This window comes from Urocitellus parryii, chromosome 5 (assembly GCF_045843805.1).
Source record: "Urocitellus parryii isolate mUroPar1 chromosome 5, mUroPar1.hap1, whole genome shotgun sequence".
Lineage (NCBI taxonomy): Eukaryota > Metazoa > Chordata > Mammalia > Rodentia > Sciuridae > Urocitellus > Urocitellus parryii.
Genome location: NC_135535.1, coordinates 102,599,641 through 102,614,788, shown reverse-complemented (window position 1 = coordinate 102,614,788; position 15,148 = coordinate 102,599,641).

Genomic DNA, 15,148 nt, shown 5'->3' with positions numbered 1-15,148 from the left:
CACAGGCTGAAGGTAAAAGGTTGGGAAAATCATACCACTCACATGGCCCTCAGAAGCAAGCAGGAGTGGCCATACTCATATCGAATAAAATCAACTTCAAACCTAAGTTAATCAAAAGGGATAAAGAAGGACACTATATATTGTTAAAAGGAACTATCCACCAACAAGACATAACAATTATCAATTTGTATGCACCAAACAATGGAGCTGCAACGTTCATAAAACAAACTCTCCTCAAGTTCAAGAGTCAAATAGACGACAACACAATAATTATAGGTGACTTCAACACACCACTCTCGCCATTAGACAGATCCTCTAGACAAAAGCTGAATAAAGAAACTATAGAACTCAATATCATAATCAATAACCTAGACTTAACCGACATATATAGAATATAACAACCATCATCAAGTGGATACATGTTCTTCTCAGCAGCACATGGATCCTACTCAAAGATAGACCATATATTATGCCATAGGGCAACTCTTAGTAAATATAAAGGCATGGAGATAATACCATGCACCATATCTGATCATAATGGAATGAAACTAGAAATCAATGATAAAAGAAGGAAGGAAAAATCCTATATCACATGGAAATGAACAATATGTTACTGAATGATCAATGGGTTACAGAAGACATAAAGGAGGAGATAAAAAAATTCTTAGAGACAAATGACAATACAGACACAACATACCGGAACCTATGGGACACAATGAAAGCAGTTTTAAGAGGCAAATTCATTTCTTGGAGTTCTTTCCTCAAAAAAAGAAAAAAAACCAACAAATAAATGAACTCACACTACACCTCACAAACCTAGAAAAGGAAGAGCAAAACAACAGCAAATGTAGAAGAAGACAAGAAATAATTAAAATTAGAGCAGAAATCAATGAAATTGAAACAATGAAAAAACTAAAAGTTGGTTCTTTGAAAAAATAAATAAGATCGACAGGCCCTTAGCCATGCTAACGAAGAGAAGAAGAGAGAGAACTCAAATTACTAACATATGGGATGAAAAAAAGCAACATCACAAGAGACACTACAGAAATACAGAAGATAATTAGAAAGTATTTTGAAACCCTATATTCCAATAAAATAGAAGATAGTGAAGATATCGATAAATTTCTTAAGTCATACTATCTGCCCAGATTGAGTCAGGAAGACACACACAATTTAAACAGACCAATAACAAAGGAAGAAATAGAAGAAGCCATCAAAAAACTACCAACCAAAAAAAAGCCCTGGACCGGATGGATATACAGCGGAGTTCTACAAAACCTTCAAAGAAGAATTAATACCAATACTTTTCAAGCTATTTCAAGAAATAGAAAAAGGAGTTCTTCCAAATTCATTCTATGAGGCCAACATCACCCTCATCCCCAAACCAGACAAAGACACTTCAAAGAAAGAAAACTACAGACCAATATCTCTAATGAACCTAGATGCAAAAATTCTCAATAAAATCCTGGCGAATCGAATACAAAAGCATATCAAAAAAATTGTGCATCATGATCAAGCAGGATTCATCCCTGGGATGCAAGGCTGGTTCAATATACAGAAATCAATAAATGTAATTCACCACATCAATAGACTTAAAGACAAGAACCATATGATCATCTCGATAGATGCAGAAAAAGCATTCGACAAAGTACAGCATCCCTTTATGTTCAAAACATTAGAAAAACTAGGGACAACAGGAACTTATCTCAACATGGTAAAAGCTATATATGCTAAACCTCAGGCTAGCATCATCCTAAATGGAGAAAAACTGAAGGCATTCCCTCTAAAATCTGGAACAAGACAGGGATGCCCTCTCTCACCGCTTCTATTCAATATAGTTCTCGAAATACTGGCCAGAGCAATTAGACAGACAAAAGAAATTAAAGACATAAAAATAGGAAAAGAAGAACTTAAATTATCGCTATTTTCGGATGACATGATAATATATCTAACAGACCCAAAAGGGTCTACAAAGAAACTACTAGAGCTAATAAATGAATTCAGCAAAGTGGCAGGATATAAAATCAACACGCATAAATCAAAGGCATTCTTGTATATCAGCAACAAAACTTCTGAAATGGAAATGAGGAAAACCACTCCATTCACAATATCCTCAAAGAAAATAAGATACTTGGGAATCAACCTAACAAAAGAGGTGAAAGATTTATACAATGAAAACTACAGAACCCTAAAGAGAGAGATAGAAGATCTTAGAAGATGGAAAAATGTACCCTGTTCATGGATAGGCAGAACTAACATCATCAAAATGGCGATATTACCCAAAGTTCTCTATAGGTTTAATGAGAAGCCAATCAAAATCCCAACGGCATTTCTTATAGAAATAGATAAAGCAATCATGAAATTCATATGGAAAAACAAAAGACCCAGAATAGCAAAAGCAATTCTAAGCAGGAAGTGTGAATCTGGAGGTATAGAAATACCAGAGTTCAAACTGTACTACAAAGCAATAGTAACAAAAACAGCATGGTACTGGTACCAAAACAGGCAGGTGGACCAATGGTACAGAATAGAGGACACAGAAACCAATCCACAAAAGTACAACTTTCTTATATTTGATAAAGGGGCTAAAAGCATGCAATGGAGGAAGGATAGCATCTTCAACAAATGGTGCTGGGAAAATTGGAAATCTATTTGCAACAAAATGAAACTGAATCTCTTTCTCTCGCCATGCACAAAAGTTAACTCGAAATAGATCAAGGAGCTAGATATCAAATCAGAGACACTGCGTCTGATAGAAGAGAAAGTTGGCTACGATCTATATACTGTGGGGTCGGGCTCCAAATTCCTTAATAGGACGCCCATAGCCCAAGAGTTAATAACAAGAATAAACAAATGGGACTTACTTAAACTAAAAAGTTTTTTCTCAGCAAGAGAAACAATAAGAGAGGTAAATAAAGAGCCTACATCCTGGGAACAAATTTTCACCCTTCACACTTCAGATAGAGCCCTAATATCCAGAATATCAATAAGATAACAAATAACCAATCAACAAATGGGCCAAGGACCTGAACAGACACTTCACAGAGGAGGACATACAATCAATCAATAAGTACATGAAAAAATGCTCACCATCTCTAGCAGTCAGAGAAATGCAAATCAAAACCACCCTAAGATACCATCTCACTCCAGTAAGATTGGCAGCCATTATGAAGTCAAACAACAATAAGTGTTGGCGAGGATGTGGGGAAAAGGGTACACTTGTACACTGCTGGTGGGACTGCAAATTGGTGAGGCCAATTTGGCAAGCAGTATGGAGATTCCTGGGAAAGCTGGGGATGAATCCACCATTTGACCCAGCTATCGCCCTTCTCGGACTATTCCCTGAGGATCTTAAAAGAGCGTACTATAGGGATACTGCCACATCAATGATCATGGTGGCACAATTCACAATAGCTAGACTGTGGAACCAACCTAGATGCCCTTCAATAGATGAATGGATTAAAAAAAATGTGGCATCTATACACAGTGGAGTATTATGTAGCACTAAAAAATAACAAAATCATAGAATTTGCAGGGAAATGGATGGCATTAGAACAGATTATGCTAAGCGAAGTTAGCCAATCCTTAAAAAAAAATGCCAAATGTCTTCTTTGATATAAAGAGAGCAACTAAGAACAGAACAGGGAGGAAGAGCATGAGGAAAAGATTAACATTAAACAAAGATGAGTGGGGGGGAGAAAGGGAGAGAGAAGGGAAAGCATATGGAAATGGTAGGAGACCCTCAATGTTACACAAAATTACATATAAGAGGTTGTGAGGGGAAAGGGGGGGGGAAACAAGGGAGAGAATTGAATAACAGCAGATGGGGTAGACAGGGAAGATGGGAGGGGAGGGGTGGGGGGATAGTAGGGGATAGGAAAGGTAGCAGAATACAACAGTCACTAAGATGCCATTATGTAAAAACATGAGTGTGTAACCGATGTGATTCTGCAATTTGTATTTGGGATAAAAATGGGAGTTCATAACCCAATTGAGTCAAATGTATGAAAGATGATACATCATGAGCTTTGTAATGCTTTGAACAACCAATAAAAAATAAATAAATAAACTGAATAAACTCCACAATTAATAGAAAAAGGTTATCAGATTTGATTTTTTTTTAAGAGAGAGAGAGAGAGAAAATTTTTTTAATACTTATTTTTTAGTTTTCGGCGGACACAACATCTTTGTATGTGGTGCTGAGGATCGAACCCCGGCCGCGCGCATGCCAGGCGAGCGCGCTACCACTTGCGCCACATCCCCAGCCCCCAGATTTGATTTTTTAAATGAGTCTTTAGGGGTTGTGGTTCAGTGGTAGAGCGCTTGCCTAGCATGTGTAAGGCACTGAGTTCAATTCTCAGCACCATATATAAATAAAAAAATAAAATAAAGATCCATTGACAACTGAAACATATTAAAAAAAATGCGTTTTTAGTTGTTTACATCTAAAACATAAAGACCAAGATAGAAAATATAAGGCTAGAAAAAGGCAAGTCCCAACCAAAGGAAAGCTTGTCATCTATATTCATATCAAATAGCAATTATTGAAGCAAACAGTATAGCAATGAAGAACCAACACCGGAGCTCCCATTTTTTAATGACTTACTATGTGGTAAAACAGTATATGCTTTTAACATAAATATTTCAATTAAAAAATAAAAAAATAGGGACTGGGGATGTGGCTCAAGTGGTAGCGCGCTGACCTGGCATGTGTGCGGCCCGGGTTCGATCCTCAGCACCACATACAAACAAAGATGTTGTGTCCGCTGAAAACTAAAAAATAAATATTAAAAATGATCTCTGTCTCTATCTTTCTTTCTCCCTCTCTCTTTAAATAAATAAATAGATAGATAGATAGATAAATAAATAAATAAATAAATAAATAATGAACGTAATGACTAGGGTAACTTCATAATGATAAAATGTTTAATTCACCAGGAAATACAACAATTCTAAATTTATATGCCCTGTATTCACTAGCAAAACATTTAAATATAAAAAGCAAAAATAGTAGTCAAGGAGAACATGGCAAATCTATCATAATAATGAATATTTACAAACCTCAATTATTGATAGATGAAGCAAATAAAATTAAAAATCAATAATTAGGGGCTGGGGATATAACCTAGTGGGAGAGTGCTGGCCTAACATGGACAAATTCCTAGGTTGAATTTCCAGCATAGAAAAAGAAAATAGCAAATGAGATAATTAGCAAGTGTGATATAATGATATAAATGTTGTATTCAACATTTGCACACACATTACATTAATGCAGTCAATTATGTGCAAAACCATAAATCTAGCCTCAACAAAATCCAAGGAAACAATATATCTGATCTTTCATACAATGCAATTATGATAGGATATTAATAGCAATAAAAAGAAAAAGCTCAAAATCCTGGAAATTTAAAAACATTCTTTAAATGAGTTGGAAAAAAAAATAATGGTTGTACTCAGTGGCTCACGCCTATAATCCTAACTACTTAGGAGGCTAAGTGAGGCAGGAGGACAGCAAGTTCAAAGTCAGCCTCAGTAACTTAGCAAGAACCTGTCTCAAAAAATAGAGCTGAAGACAAAGTTCAGTGGTAAAGTACCCTGGGTTGCAAAAAAAGTGTCCAGGGGGTTGGGGGTTGTGGCTCAGTGACAGAACGCTTGCTTAGCATGTGTGAGGCACTGGTTTGATTCTCAGCACTGCATACAAATAAAGGTCCATTGACAACTAAAAAAAAAAAGTGTCCACGGTGTAGCTCAGTGCTAGAGTGCAAAGCATGAAAGAAGAGGCCCTGGGTCCAATTCCCAGTGCAGAAATAAGGAGATAAAATGGAAACTAGAAAAAAAAAAATTAATAGTTCCTTAATTGGTAAAAAAACAAAAAGAGGGCTGGGGATGTGGCTCAAGTGGTAGCGCGCTCGCCTGGCATTCGTGCGGCCCGGGTTCGATCCTCAGCACCACATACAAACAAAGACGTTGTGCCTGCTGAAAATTAAAAAATAAAGATTAAAAAATTCTCTTCTCTCTCTCTCTCTCTCTCTCTCTCTCTCTCTCTCTCTCTCTCTCTCTCTCTCTTAAAAAAAAAAAAAGAAAGAAAGGAAGAAAAATAATCCAGGTACACTGGCACCCACCTATAATTCCAGTGAATTAGAAGACTGAGGCAGGAAGATCCCAAGTTCAAGACCAGCCTCAGCAGTTCAGCAAAACCCTCAGCAACTTAGTGAGAACCTGCCCTAAAAAATAAAAAGGACTGGATGCACTGGATATATAGTTCAGCGGTAAAGTTCCCCTGAATTCAATACTCCCTACAAAAACAAAACAAAACTATCTTGTGGGGGGCTGGGGATGTGGCTCAAGCGGTAGCGCGCTCGCCTGGCATGCGTGCGGCCCGGGTTTGATCCTCAGCACCACATACCAACAAAGATGTTGTGTCCGCCGAGAACTAAAAAATAAATATTAAAAAAATTCTCTCTCTCTTTCTCTCTCTCCCACTCTCTCTTAAAAAAAAAAAAAAAAAAAAACTATCTTGTGGGAGGTAGCTACAGTGGCACTCAAACTAGAAATTCATGTGTTCTTTGTGTGGTGCTGAGGATGGAACCCAGCGCCACAGTCCCAGCCCCTTTGATGACTTTATTTTTAATATTTATTTTTTAGTTGTAGTTGGATACATTTATTTTATTTTTATGTGGTGCTGAAGATTGAACCCAGGGCCTCACACGTGCGAGCAAGCACTCTACCACTAAGCCACAACCCCTGCCCTTCATGACTTTTTAATATGTCAATTTACCTACATTGAACTGTAGTCCTCAAAATTCATTTTCTAGCATAGCAGTCCCCTTTTTCTTTTGAGGATAATTTCCAAGATTACCAGTGGATTTGTGAAACCAGAGATGGTACCAAACCTTATACACAGGAGTCAGCTCTCCTATCCCTGGATTCTCCATCCTTGGATTCAACAAACTGAAAATAGAAAGTATCTGAAAAACAAAATGAGTCTGTATTAAACATGGACAGACTTTTTTTTTCTTGTCATTGTTTCTAAACTAAGCAATATAGCAACTACTTATATTATACTTGGATTATTTTAGGTATATAAGTAATCTAAAGATGATTTAAAGCATGTAGATTATATGTAAATATTAGACCATTATGTAAGAGAATTGAACACCAAGATTTTGATATCCATGGGGGTACTGGAACTATTCCCCACAGATACTGAGGGATAACTGTATCAAGATTTTTCATCATATTATTCCATTAATATGCACAAATTGGGGGCTTAGAATGTAGCTCAGTGATGGGCTGGGATGTGGCTCAAGCGGTAGTGAGCTTGCCTGGATGTTGTGTCCGCTGAGAACTAAAAAATAAATATTAAAATTCTCTTTTCTCGGGGCTGGAGATGTGGCTCAGCGGTAGCGCGCTCGCCTGGCATGCATGCGGCCCGGGTTGGATCCTCAGCACCACATACCAACAAAGATGTTGTGTCCGCCGAGAACTAAAAAATAAATATTAAAAAAAATTCTCTCTCTCTCTCTCCTCTCTCACTCTCTCTTTAAAAACAAAAAAAAAATCTCTTTTCTCACTCTCTTAAAAAAAAAAAAAAAAAAGAATGTAGTTCAGTGAGAGAGCATTTGCCTAGCAAATCCAGGCTCTGAATTCAATCCCCAGCCCCACAAAAAAAAAAGTACAATTTTTATGTTTTTAGGTATAAGTTAAAAAATTAGAGACAAGCACAGTGAAAATAACAATAACTTAACTGTATATCTTAAAAACTTCAACATATAACTTGTTTTTCTCTTAGGTGGGAACTTTGATCTTTTCACTTAAATAAAGCAAATGAAGTAACTTATGTCAAGCCACAGTGGCACACACCTGTAATCCCAGCTGCTCAGGAGGCTGAGGCAGGAAGATAGTGAGTTCAAATCCAGCCTCAGCAACTAAGCAAGACCCTGCCACAAAATAAAAAATAAAAAGGCCTGGGGAAGTAGCACAGTGATAAAGTACTCCTGGGTTCAATCTCCAATACCATACACACAAAGTGGGGGAAAAAAGGACAAATACCTGAACCGACATTTCTTAAAAGAAGACATACAAATGGCCAACAGGTATATATGAAAAGGGGCTCAACTTCACTAATCAAGAAAATGCAAATCAAAACAATGAACTCCCCTCACTCTAATTAGAATGACTATGACTAAAATGACAAAAGATAACTTGAGCAGACCAGAATGTGGAGAAAAGGGAGCCCTCACCCTATTGTTGATAGGAATGTAAATTAGTATTATAGAAAACAGGATCGAGGTTCCAGAAAAATTAAAAGTAGAATTACCATATGACCTAGCAATCTTACTGCTGAATATAAATCCAAAGGAAATTAAGTCTTTGTGTCTGTGGATGAGATCTTCACTCCCATATTTGTTGCAGCACTAGTTATGATAGCCAAGAAATGAAATCAACATAATTGTTCATCAACAGATAAATAATATCCAGGTGAGGTAGTCTCACCTGTAATCCTGTTAGGGTCTGTAAACAAGTCAAGATGGCGCCTGGCATTTTGCCAGAGGGAGTGGTTTGTGAAGTAACACCAGCGAGCCATTAAGTGTGAAGATTCCTTATTGGTTGACTGCTGTATCTAGTTTATGTTAATTAAGATTAGCTGTGTGTAATGTATATATACTCTTCCTGTCCTACAATAAATGGCTCCCACTCCTGCTGTATCAATGTACACAAATTGCTCGTCACCCCCCGGTTATTTTGCTGAAGCCGGACTGCGGCATAATCCTAGCAATTTGGGAGGCTGAAGAAGGAAGATCACAAGTTCGAAGCTAGCCTCTGCAATTTCGAGAAGCCCTATCTCAAAAAATAAAAAGGGCTGGGCATGTGGCTCAGGGGTATAGACTGCCACTGAATCCATCCCAAGTACCAAAATTAATAAATTTTAAAATAAAGACAAAATATAACTTAAATACATATTAGGGCAGAGTGGTGCATGCCTGTAATCCCAGCAACTCTGAAAGAACAGGTTGAGGCAGGAGAATTGCCAAATTCCAGGTTAGCTTTAGCAAATAAGGCCTTAAGCAACTGAGTGAGATTTTTATCTCAAAATAAAAAATAAAAAGGGGTGGGGATGTTGTGCACTGGTAAAACACACTGGGTTCAATTCCCAGTACCACACACACACATTCTGGATACAAAAAATACCTAAGGTAGGAATCGGTGGCATATGCCTGTGATCACAGCAGCTCAGAAGCCTGAGGTACAAAGCCAACCTCAGCAATTTAGTGAGACCTTAAGAAGCTCAGCAAGACCCTATCTCAAAAAAATAAACAGAACTCAGGATGTGGCTCATTGGTTAAGTGCACAGGGTTCAATTCCCAATACAAAAAAAAAAAAAAAAAAAAAGGTCATGATGTCAAGATATTAATATTCTCATCCCTAGCATGGGGGAGTTTTCTGGGGTTGAGGATATAGCCCAGTGATACAGCATTTGCCTAGCATGCAAGAAACCCTCAATCTGATTCCTAGATCCACAAAACAAAAGCAATAGCAACAACAAATTAAGGCTCTTTAATTAAGTTTTCAAGCTGAAATCAGGACTGTTTTTTTTTTTTTTTAAATTATGGAGGATCTGGTTTCCTTCTCACATTCCCTACCTGTGTATATAGAAATCCACACTTTACATCTATTTAGCTATAAATCTGCCTTTCCAAATTTTACTATTGTCCTTTATTGCTGAAAGATTGGGACGAGGAGAAAAGCAGGGATGGATGAAAAGCTTCCTGGGAGATGGAGAAAACTGTGAACAAGGTCAGCATTCTGACAATCTAGAGTCAGTGTTAGCCCTGTAGTTCCCATGGCATGCTAACAGTCCTGAGGTTTCTTATTCTGGTTCCCTGTGTAGTGCCTGGAGGTTTTGTTGTATGTTTTGCTCAGTCTGCTGCGCATACACAGGATGACCCTATTTTCCCTTTTTTTTAGGACAAAGTTTTTGTAGGGTGGCAAAAACCTCGAGTTCTCTTTTAAACTTTCTCCACCTTAAGTGGTGTCTATTTGTAGAAGAGTCAGACTCCTTTCATTGGGGGGAGCCATTTTGCTAGGTAAGCTGTGTGTCATTCTTCAGCTATTGGTTTGTAGTATGGCGCAGGCTTGCAATGAAATGCTTGTATCCATAATGGTAGGCAGCACAGACATGGAGTAAAGAGATGTCACAGGGCTCAGTCTATTTCACCAAAGGCAGCCTTTCCCCAGAATGCCTCTTAAGAGTCCCAATGCCCAAGGTAAAACTTACATCAGGAGTTGTTTTGGTAGCCTGTGCTCTTTAAGAAAAAAAAAATGTAGGCTTTTTCACCCCCTCCTCCTCCTGGCCAGCACTGCTAAGACTGCACTGGCTGGGAGCAGCGCCAATGTGTCTTCCTCCAGCTGCCATTATGATTATCTCCCAAGCCCTGATGAGCTGTTCTCTGACATTTTACATAATCTGGGAGATCACAGATGACTGTGCCTGGAGGTGAAGGGGGAGATAGTCAGTAGGACAGAGGGTAACATTGATGCTCATTGGCAGGCCCCAAGGGCTAAGGGACTGAAAGAACAGTGATCACAGGTGTTGATACTGTCCTGTGCTATCACTTGTAAGAAACCAGCCCACAAAAGAAGCCTACAAGAAGTGCATCAAAGATTGCATGAAGTCAATCAAGGAAAAAACTAGATGGCATAAACTAGAAAGGGTTAAAACTCTGTGGAGGAGCTGGGGTTATGGCTCAGCAATAGAGCATGTGCGAGCCACTGGGTTCAATCCTCAGCACCACATAAAAATAAATAAATAAATGCCCAACTACAACTATATATATTTTAAAAAATTAAAACAACAACAACAACTCTGTGTTGGTGGGGAGATGATAATAGGGATTGAACCCAAAGTTGCTAGTTGCTCTACTGCTGAGCCACATCCCAAGCCCTATTTATTTATTTATTTACTTACTTCTTTATTCATTCATTCATTCATTTATTTTGGCAATAGGGATTGAACCCATGGCATTTAATCATTGATCCACATCTCCAGCCCTTTTTATTTTTTATTTGGAGACAAGGTCTCACTGAGTTGCTTAGGGCCTTGCTAAATTGCTGAGACTGGCTTTGAACTCTAGATTCTCCCGCTTTAGCGCTGAGTTGATTGAATCACAGGCATGCACCACTCTACCAACCTTGGATAAGATCTTTTACGACAGGGACTACAGAACAAATCAAGCACATCCATGCTAATTTCAAAAACTACCAGATCAGCCAGGTATGGTGGTACACACCTGTAATCCCAACAACTCACATGGCTGAGGCAGGAGGATCTCATTTCCAAGGCCAGCCTCAGCAATTTAACAAGATGCTCAGCAACTTATTGAGAACTTATCTCAAAGTGAAAAATAAAAATGAATGGAGATGTAACTCAGTGGTACAGCATTTGTCTAGCATGCGCCAGCCCTGAGTTCTTTCAGAGTACCTCACATACACCCAAATTATGTTTTTCCTTACACACACGAACATACAAAGACCCATTCCAATATTTATCCCATGGTGAATAGAGAAGGAGGGGTTTCATGGCATTCCATATGGGAGATTAGACATTTATTTGGTACTTAGTAAGGAAAAGGTAGACCTTATCATAAATTAGTAAACACCAAAAAGGTTATTGGAAAAGTATACATAATATACATATAAAAAGGGTACTGATAAACTAAACTAGAAAAATGGTCAAATGTACACTTGAAAACAAAAGAAATAACAACGTTTAGAAGAACAAAGAAGAGTATAACATTGATATCTATAAATGTATTATGATGTTTGTCCAAGTGAGTTAAACATTAAGCATCTTTTCTGCTAATTGAATTTGTATTTTAATGCGTGACTTAGAGTTATTTTTATTACACAGTCAAATAAGATAAAGATTTGCCATTGTATTTATTTTATTAATTAATTAATTTTGCAGTACTAGGATTTTTAAATTTTTTTTTTTTTTAGTTTTCGGCGGACACAACATCTTTGTTGGTATGTGGTGCTGAGGATCGAACCTGGGCTGAACGCACGCCAGGCGAGCGCGCTACCGCTTGAGCCACATCCCCAGCCCAACAGTACTAGGATTAAACTCAGGAGTGCTCTTCCACCAAACTACTCCTCCCTAGTCCTTTGTTTCTTTGTTTCTTTCTGTTTTATTACAGGTGTGTGCCACCATGCTTGGCTTTGCCATTGGGTTTAGCAATACAAAGATCATTACAGTTTTTTTTTTCTTTTGTAGTTGTTTTTTAATAGTCTTCTTGATATTAGCAGCAGTTTTTGTAAAGTGATATGTTTGAAAACCTAATTGTCAGCTGGGCATGGTGGCTCACACCTATAATCCCAGCACCTTGGGAGGCTGAGGAAGGAGGATCTTGAGTTCAAAGTGAGCCTCAGCAATGGCGAGGCCCTAAGTAACTCAGCGAGACCCTGTCTCTAAATAAAATACGAAATAGGGCTGAAGATGTGACTCAGTGATTGGGACACCTGAGTTCAATCCCCGGCACCCCCCCCCCCCAAAAAAAATGAAAAGAGCTGGGAATGTAGCTCAGTGGTAGAGCTCTTGCCTAGCATACATGAGGGCCTAAATTCAATCCCAAATGGGGGGGGGCGGGGGGGCAAAGGGGGTAGGGGTTTGTGGAGAAGAAGAAAGAAATTTATGGAAAATCCTGACCAAAAAATAGAGAGGAAAAAATAAACTACAGAAAAAGTAATCTCACAAGCCTGCAGATTGCAATGGTAGAGCGTTTGCCCAGCATGCAGAAGGACCCCCTTCTGTTCCCCCAGGACTGCCCAAGCAAAAATACTCTGAGTATAATCTCTGCTCAAATTCCTGAGCTGACCAGCAACATCTTGTTGGCCAGGCAAGTTTTCAGGTTTAAAAGCCATAGTCAGAGCAGAGATGTCAGCAGCTGAACATTGCTGGGAAGACATTAGTTGCCTAGTAGAACAAAAAAGACAAAAGGAGGAGCTGCTGCAGCCAGAGTAGAGGAGCTGCTGCAGCCAGAGAGTAGGAGCCACTGACACTGCCCTCAGAGCACAGGAGTCTCCCCGCCGCCGCCAACCACCAGGGGACCCACGCGGAACCGATGCTGTGCAAACCTTGGGAGCAAGGGAGGAAAGCTCCTGCCGCCATCACTGCTTGCTCACCAACACAGTCCAGCTTGTGACCAAGAGGCGGAGACCCAGCAGAAGTTGCTGAGCACCTTGAAGGAGGAGATTGTTTAACTAAAGAGGAACTCAGCAGACTGTCACAGAGGGCCTGGAGTGCTCTGAAAACAATGAAGACCACCTCTTCCTAAGTAAGCCTGTGATCCACAGGTATTTACCTCACACATACTTTAGTCTGTGATGGAGAAAACATAGACTACTTCAAGAAGATTCTTCAGAGAGATTGGAGGCTCCTGAATGCAGGAACTAAGAACAGTCCATTATCTTCATCCTCGGTAATTAGTATATAAAAGGCAATCAAGGAATACTGGATAACTGTGACTGATGGGAACATGGAACTGAACCAAAGGATTTTAAAAGGATATAAACATTGCATATCAACCAAGACAGAAAGGGCCAACTACACAGACCCCCAGAGAAAGTGGCGGTTCAGCACCATTGAAGAATTCTCCTATATCAGGAGGCTGCCATTTGATGTCATCACTGGCTACCTGGCTCTAAGTTAGGCCACAAGCATCATTCCCTGAGCCTAAGCAATGGAGATGAAGTGGGAACTGTTTCAAAGGCAGACTTTGGGTTTGTGATTGTGTTTCATAGAAACAAACTCACTCTGCTGTCAATCTGAAAATGTTAATGCTGTGCCTTGGAAAGAATGTTTGGCTTTAATTTAAGGTTTTTTTCTTTTTCTTTTTTCTTTTTGTTACTCTATTTTCCCCTCCCAGTGTGATATTTCCTGTTGAATTAAATTATATTTCAGTTGTTGCCTCAAGTAAAGTTGTTTGACAAGAAAATGCAATAAAATTGTGCTCTTAATTAAAAAAAAAAACCTCCATAAGAATACAACACAATCCAAAATTGCTACAAATAAAATTCATGACATCAAGTTTTCAATCCAAAATTCAGGGCTCAAAAAATATATATAATAAAACAAAACTCCCCAAATTACTAGTTCATTTCATTCTCACAGAAATATTGGACAATGTTATCTACTCATAAAAGCTGGAGACAGATCACAGTACCTTGGCAGAGGCTCGGTCTCAAAACTAAAAGGGCTAGGGATGTGGCTTAATGGTTAAGCTCCTGTGGGTTCAATACCCAGGACCAAAAAAATAAAATTAAAAAAAAAACTACTGAGAGGCTGGAGATGGTAAGGAACCAAAGAGATGAGATCTTACATGGTGCTTGCTGGAGTCTTGCAGGACTCACCAATGGTGAGTGCCGAGAAGGCCATGGGCCCTGCAGGACCTTTCTCGAAGCCCCTTCTTTTTGAATCACACCTGGAGCCTTGCCAGCTGAGTAGGGAGGTCTAAGAGCTCAAAGGGACTAAGACCTGCTTTGCTCAACCTGCTGAGTAGGGGACAGACCAAAGGAGTCTACAACTAGACCATCAGGGCTGGCAGCTTGCGGGGTGACCTTTGCTGAGAGACTGGGTGGCCTTTTGGTATGTTGCAGGCGGGGGTGTAGGCCTGGAGGCTGTGGCTGCCCTCTAAGGCCCCCAACTCTTTTACATGGAGTCACATCCCATACAAAAAGGGAACCCAGTCCTGAGTATCAGCTCTGAGTTACCTGTCGGTTGGGGGCATGCAGAGCTCCTGAGACTCAGAGGTGATGCCGGGACTCATGGTACATTTCCACCTTTGTCTTAGCCGTGCAGGGCCGGCCCCACACCCTTTTCTCTCTAAAAAATACCTTTCCGAGGGGCCTCAGTGGCTCCCTAGCCCCTTTCAGCTGCAGTGGTTGTTGTCCAAGTCCAGGACCTGCTTAAGAGAATTTTCTGGAAAGCCTTGTGCTGTCTTCCACCAATCCTGACATTCAGCAAGGACACTGCTTGTCTCCTTTTCTGATCATTTGGGCACTTGGCTCACCAATGATGAAATCCAAGTATTTTCCTGGCTGCAAGTAGCCATTCTCCTCTCTGTGATCTCATCTCTCTGTGATGACAGAA